Source organism: Cavia porcellus, unplaced genomic scaffold (genome assembly GCF_034190915.1).
Source record: "Cavia porcellus strain 051 isolate PalLab524CR breed Dunkin Hartley unplaced genomic scaffold, mCavPor4.1 scaffold_31, whole genome shotgun sequence".
Lineage (NCBI taxonomy): Eukaryota > Metazoa > Chordata > Mammalia > Rodentia > Caviidae > Cavia > Cavia porcellus.
The window spans coordinates 41,678,122-41,685,096 of record NW_026947514.1 but is presented as its reverse complement, the minus strand read 5'-3'; positions in this window follow the sequence as shown (position 1 = coordinate 41,685,096).

Genomic DNA, 6,975 nt, shown 5'->3' with positions numbered 1-6,975 from the left:
AGGAGAGTCAGCAAGCTGAAGATGCAGGAAAAGTTTCAATTCAAGTCTCAAAGGTAAGAAAAAGCCAGGGTCCCTGTCTGAAGGCAGCCTGGCTGGAGGAATTCCTTCTCACTCAAGGGAGGCTTTGTTCTACCCAGGGCTTTTGGCTGATTGGTGGCTCACACACATTAGAGAGGGAAATTTGCTTTATTCAGTTTACCTATTTAGGTGTTAATGTCCCAACATGCCCTCACAGAAATACTCAGAATGTTTATGCACCACAAATATCTGGGTACCCTATCACCCAGTCAATGTGCAGAATTAACCACCACATCATGCAGGATGAAGCTTTTCCTCCCTGAGCTGCAGTCCTGTCTTCCAGAGCTCCACCCTCTTCAGCCTAAGAGTAACGATGAAGGCTTTGACCCTGCTCCTTCGGGTGACCAGAAAGCTTCCAGACTGGGTAAGAGCCAACTCATGCCCCTGTCATGAACACACACTCCCCAAGTGGCACATCCCAGGCAGCACCAGGAGGGCCTGCCACACAGCTAAAGGACATGGTCAGACCCCATTGGAAATCTGGTTCTTCTTCCTGGCCAGTTGAAAATATTACTTAATCTCTCAGCCCTGTTTCTTCATGCTTAAAACAAGCTCAATAATATCTCCTTCTCAAGGGGGAAATTAGGACAATAATGGTAATGCATACAAAACAGTTGGCCTTGTCAGGGTCCCGGAAGGGGGCTTTGCCTGGTATCAGTGCTGGCCCAGCAGTCTGGAGTGTGTCCTTTCCACTTACCCAGCCTACTCACGCAGCACCCTCCATTGCCGAGGCTAATGACCTCTCTTGTGCCTCTTATGTTATTCTTGCTATTTGCTACAGTTAATTATTGCAGAAATCTGTTAGGTGCAACCCTCCAGAGACTCCTGCCCAGAACAGCTTACAGTTCTTCCCATTAAAAATGAGCACGCTCAACTCTTCCTGTGCCAATTCCCCTAATCAAAGCAATGTAACCAATTGACACAAATTTTGAGTAAAGCATCCTGCCTCAAATCCCATTTCTCTTGAGCTCCTTAAATGACTTTCAGTCCCGTGTTAAATGAAATCTTTCTTTTCAGGGATGGTAAGAGATGTTTAATATTCCATAGCCACTCAGCTAGGGAGCTGGCTCTCCGCTTCATTCCTTCTGGACTCCACTTCTGCTCGTTCCCATTTTCTTTCTCACTAACACCCCTTCTTGCCTGTTTTCCCATCCTGGTATTGGTGTTGAGGATGAGGACTGAACACAGGCTAAACATTTACTATATGCCAGGCACTGATAGGAGCAATTTACATGTAGTAATTTACTTCCTGCAACATTTCTATGATTCCTACTCTACAGATGAGGCTGGGGCACCGAAGTGTTTGAAGAGCTGGCCAATGTCACAAACCAGTAGGTGCCAAACCCAACATATATTAATGATATTCCAGTCATTTTGAGCCCTTCTTTGACTCTCATCCTTTGCCTTTAACTCTTACCAGGTCTTGCCCCGTGTGCCTCTTAAAAAACTACTGGAGCATCCATTTCTGCCCATATATGGTACTGCCATGGCCTGGCTCTCACTGCTGCCTGGATTCTCATTTTCTACAGCCTTCCTGCTGGTCTCACTTTGTCCACTGGCCTCCTCTTTGTCACCATTCTCCACACAACCACCTGAAAACAGCCATTCTCTTATTCAACAAAATACCCTGCTAAGTGGTAGGCATGGTTGTGGACTCTGGTGCTGCTCAAATGGGTAAAACTGTTCTTGAGACTTCCAGAAAGACGGTGGACCAGTCAGCAATGCAGGTTAGCCTCTCCAAGATTCAGAATCCAAACAACGTGGAGAAGAAAAGGAGGGAGGTGGATCCCTGGACCCAGGAAGGATATGAAGGGGGGGGGGTTGGAGCCTACAGGGAAAGTGAAGAAATAGATTTCAATGCAAGAAAAGAAAGTGGCAAGCTGTACTTTCTCCCTGACCTCCAGCTCATGGCAAGAGAGGAGGCTCGACTCTACAGAGACACAGTGAAGACAGGTGACCACAGAGGCCTCCATGGTCAGTGACTCCAGAGGCCTTCATGGAAAAACATGCCAGTGGAGTGAAGCAGTGTATTCTGTGAATGACAGCAGCCAGTGAGTGAGTGACTCTAGTCCAAGTGTCCCTAGAGAGGGAGCTTAGACAGATTCCATTTTAGGGAGGGACCAACTAACCCAACATTCAGAGCAGCCATGGGTTGGCTCCCTATTAGAGCTCCCATTGACTGGGTGAGGAACAACTGTAGAAGACATTCAGGGTCAGGCAGCTGAGGACAGGCCAGCAAGAGATGCCCAGAGTGCTGCAGGCTGAACAACTGAGGCCTCAACCCATCACAGAGGCCAAGATCAGTCTGAACTTCTGTGGAGTTGAAAGTACCAGAATCGACACTCCACATTATCTTAGTGTAGGCTTGCTGGGATCACCCAGAACAGGCCTGGGCTCTGTCCGTCTCCTTTGTCTTCCAAAGATGGCAGACACACACCCTGACCTGGATACTACTCCAAAGCTGTAGACCTCAGAAGATAACCACAGGCTTACAATTACACAGAAATCTCTTTTTGTTTTTCTGTTTTCATTCTTGTTGATTTTCATGAGTGTCAATATTGACTTTTAGAGGTTTTGGTGAGGGTGGGCTTTGTTTACTTGTTTTTCCCTTATCTTTCTTTAATTCACTCCTGTTTCCTTTGCCAAGTTTCTGAAGCTTGGGTAACCCTCCTTTGTGCTTCAGCCTTGCTGCTAATCGCTTTCTCTTTCTTATTTTTCTATTTTTTTCTCATCTCTCTTAAATTTTCTCCCACAAAAGTAAAACCACTCCACTGTGTTAATATTTACTGTATATAATTCTCTGGTCTTTCTCAAATTTTCTTATACAACTATAAATCTTGTACCCATGGTTTAAAGTGACTAATAATTACTACATTTTGTCACTTTCCAGACTGTACCTCCTGCTATTATTACCAGTTGTACTGTAGCCAAGGCGACATAGCTGTTGTAATCAGTGATCAGTTATTCTTCCTTGTATACAAATACTGAGATTGTCTAAAGGTCACAAACAATACCATAGTCCAGCAACAAACAACTGGATGTTAGGACAAACAGACAGCAACTTGTTATCCTTAAGAAGTTGAAGGGGCAGGATCTTGGGACAGAATCAAGAGCCAAAAGTCAGCTATATCTAAAATATATCTCTAAAAAATAGACATTTCTTAAGGAGGTCTTGATACTAGTAACAAAGCTACTCACCATAAGCAATTTACAAGTATCAGTGCAGAAAACAAATTTTGAAAAACAGAAAATGAGGAGACTTGAAAAACAACATGCAGCCCCAGACCTCCAGTTCACCCAAGGCATCCAGGGGCATTGAGGTGGAAGAGAATAAAAGCCATAACTTTTCAAAATGGTAGCAGTAGTAATAAATCAGATAAATAAGGCTCTATTTAAAAAAAAAAGACCACAGGTCATTTCACAGATAACTAAAGAGATGGTTACCATAATGAATGACATGATTAGTGAATGCAGAGTAGATGTGATAAAAAAGGGTTTAGGAAATTGATAGAAATCATGAATATCTAACACAGGAAAGAACTGAATTCCATGACAGAAATTCAGATATCCAGGAAATTATAATTCTATTGAAAATATACCAACAGAATCTACTATTGTGAGGACAGAAAATCAGATCTAGAAAACAGGTTTGTAGTTAGTGATTATCACATGAAATACTTTTTTAAAATAGTAAGAGAGCATAAAAAATCTAACCAACAGCTGCTAGATGATACAAAGAATAATGTAAGATTGATAGGAATCAATGAAAAATTAGAAGATAGCTTCCCCTGCTTTTCTTTGGGACATAAAACATTGTTTCCCATCCTTTGACTTTCAATCTATACATTGCTTTTAGTTAAATGTGTTTTTATATGTAGCATATTATTAGATCTTGTTTTCTGACCCATTCTACCAATATGTTTCTTTTGATTGATGAATTGAGACTATTTACATTGATGGCTGTAATTAACAAGTATTGACTTATCCTTGTCATGTTATTTTGTTGTTGGTTCCCTTTTCTCCTCGTTCTTTAATTGCTTGCCTTATCTAGTGGATTCATTATATTGGAATTCATAAAAATTTTGTCTTCATTGTCACTTTCTAAAATATTCTTCAGAAATTTTTGGAGTGCTGGTTTAGTGTTCATGAATTTCTTCAGGTGTTGTTTTTCATGGAAGTATGAAGGTAATTTTGCAGGGTACATCAAGCTGGATTAAAGTTGTTTTCTTTTACATTTTGAAATACTTCATTCCAAGCTCTCCTTGATGTAAAGGTTTGTGTTGAAAAATCTGCTGTGATTCTGATGGGCTTTCTTTTATAGGTGATTTGTTTCTTTTATGAAACAGCTTTTAATATTCTGTTTTGTGTTGAACTTCTGGAATCTGAACTATTATATTCACTGGTGTAGTTTTTTGTTCTGATTATGCCTAATTGGAAGTCTATGTGCTTCACTTATCTGTTTGGCAGGTAATTTTTCCATGCTTAGGACTTTTTCTCCCTTGACTTCTGTAAACAGGGTTTTTATATTCTTTGTGCTACCTTTTGATTTTTTCATTGGTTCCTATCAATCCTATGTTATTCTTTGCATCATCTAGTTTCTAATTTTATTGATAAAGGAAATCAGAAAACTGTACAAACACATGGAAATTATGTAACACTTTACTGAACAACAAATGGGTCACAGATGAAATTAAAGAAGAAATTAGACAGGTTCTATGATTAAACGATAGTCAATATAACATACTAAATTTATAGGATGCAATGAAAGCAGTCCTATGGGGGAAATTTATAGTAGTGAATTCTCACATCAGAAACAGAATGAGCTCAAATAAGCAACTTGATGCTGAGCCTCAAGCTTCTAGAAAAGATGAGCAAATTAAATCCAAAGCATGTACAAGGGGGAAATTAAAAAAGATCATAGCAGAAATTCATGCAATTGAGACTAAGAAGACAATATTTTAAAAAATCAATGAATTGAAGAGGTGTTCTTTGAAAAATTAAATAAAATAAACCCTTACCCAACCTTATCAGAAAAAGGGGAAAAAAAGACTCAGATTCATGTAATTAGGAATGAAAAGGATAAAAATCACAATGGATCCTGCATAAATACAAAAGATCATCAATACCTACTTCAAGATAGAAAACTTAGAAGAAATGGGAAGATCTCTAGATACATATGAATTTCCAAAGCTTACTCAAAGAAGATAAAAAAGCTCGGGCTATCCAATGTCAGTTGGTGAAATCAAAGAAGTAATTTTTAAAAACCTACCAATAAAGAAAAGTCCAGATCCTGATGGATTCACTGCTGAATTCTACAAGAACTTTTGAGATCTAATTCCAGTACTTAATGAGATTGAAAGGGAAGCAATACTCCCAAACTGATTCCTGGAAGCAAGAATTACCCTGGTATAAAAATCAGAAGAAGGTCCAATTGAAAAAAAAAGAAGGGAGGAGAGACAGAGACAGAGAGAGACAGAGACAAAGGACTATAGGCCAAGATCCTTAATGAACATAGATGTAAACATTCTCAATAAGATACTGATAAACAGAATGCACTAAATTATCCAGAAGATTATGCAACATGACCAACTAGAATTCATCCCAGGGATACAGGGATGGTTCGACACGCAAAGTTTATAAACGTAATACACTGCATGAACAAAGCAAAGAACAACAATCCCATGATAATCTCAATAAACACAGAAGAGTTTGACGAAGTTCAACACCCACGCATGAAAAAAAAACTATAGAAAATTTTAATATAAAGTCTTTATCTTAGTCTGATAAAAATCATCTATGACAAACCAACAGCCAACATCATATATTAAATGGTCAAAAACTGAAACTTTTCTTCTTGAAAGCAGGAACTAGACAAGAATGCTCACTATCACCATTCCTATTCAATATAGTTCTCAAAACATTGACCAGAGTACTTAGACAAAAATAAAGGAATAAGGATAAGAAAGGAAGAAGTTAAATTATTATTTGTAGATGACATGATACTTTATACAGAGGATCCCCAAAACTCTACTGTAAGATTCCTAGATTTAATAACCAAATTCAGTAGCATAGCAGTTATAAAAAGTCAACACTCAAAAATCAATACCATTTGTGTACACTGAGAGATTAGAGAAGCAACACCTTTCACAACTGCATGAAGAAAAATGAAATATTTAGGAATCAATATAATGAAGGAAACAAAAGACCTTTACATTGAAAACTACAGGTATTTTTAAAAATATGATAAAAGAGGATAGTAAAAAATGGAAAGATATCCCTTGTTCTGAAAAAGGACATCAAATGGATATCAGAAAATAAAGAGATATTCTTTGAAATATCTTTTCAAAGAACCAATATAGCGAAAATGGCCGTATTTCCCAAATTGTTATACAGATTTGATGAAACCTTGATTAAAATACCCAATGCATATGGCACAGAACTAGAGAAATTCATTTGGAACCAGAAGAGACCTAGAATAGCAAGAACAATTCTGGTCAACAAGGCAAGGCAGAAGGCATCGCAATCCCCAACTTGAAATTACACAACAAAGCTTCTATGATAAAAACAACATAGTGCTGGGGGAAACACCCAACAAAATGAAAACAAACAAACAGATAAACAAAAACAGACCTGAGAATCAATATAACAGAAAAGAAGATGCAGAAACATCTCCAAACACACTACCAAAAGTTAAAAGCATCATATCACAGCAGTATAGCCTCACCCATGGTTACAGCAGCACAAATTTTAAGAGCTAAATCTTGGAAACAGCCCAAATGCCCATCATCATATTAACAGATAATGAAGCTGGTTTTTATACACAACGTATGTACGACTTTTCCACAAAGAAGGATAAAGGCGAGACATTTTTAGATAAATGAATGCACCTTGAGACCA